General features: G+C 42.5%; 1 protein-coding gene across 1 annotated transcript in view; it reads left to right on the plus strand.

The window, feature by feature from the left end:
- LOC118411559 (annexin A5-like) overlaps window positions 1–692 on the plus strand; it is a gene marked incomplete in the record, with an annotated part of 18,807 nt that overhangs the window by 7,950 nt on the left and 10,165 nt on the right.

Consider the following 692-nt stretch of genomic DNA (forward strand, 5'->3'; position numbering starts at 1 on the left):
CAACGTTTGGAATCGTACAAAAAGTGGAAGCACGCGCTGATTGGCGGCAATGACCCCTACTCATGAGCGAATTATGGAATGGGTTCAAACGCTCATTCGAACAGGTATTCCAACACCGGAAAAGCCCAGCGTCCCCTTGCACATGCAGACGCCGGGGTGCTGTCATCGAACGAGTGCTCTAGAACTCATTCCTTACTTCGCTTATTAACTGACATTACCACCAAAAGGTTTGAATGCGCACGTCTCCAGACGGATAGCAGAAGTGAACATAGGAGCGTACTACTATCCGGATGGTACCCAGGCTAGCAACAGACTGGATTGCATGTCAAACAGTGAATTTTGAAGTTTTGAAATGGTTGGTCCCCCAATATTAGAACGTGTAAGTGTTGACACATCCTGAATGTAAACGTGATCTCCTTCTCTCTGTAAACAGGTACCGATGAGAAAGCTATCATTGACATCATGGCCCATAGATCCAATGACCAGAGACAGAAGATCATCTTGCAGTACAAGACCATGTATGGAAAGGTAAAAAAAGACTTAAGAACATTGTCCATATCCCAAATCAACATAATTTGAACAAAGATATCACTCCTGAAAGACTCAGATTTGTAGATTTTGCTATCTCAGTATCAAATCTGTTACTCCATCTTATTGTAAGTACTTATCCATAGTCAAGAAAAAACAACTAC

The sequence above is a fragment of the Branchiostoma floridae genome, chromosome 3, assembly GCF_000003815.2.
Source record: "Branchiostoma floridae strain S238N-H82 chromosome 3, Bfl_VNyyK, whole genome shotgun sequence".
In the NCBI taxonomy this organism is placed as follows: domain Eukaryota; kingdom Metazoa; phylum Chordata; class Leptocardii; order Amphioxiformes; family Branchiostomatidae; genus Branchiostoma; species Branchiostoma floridae.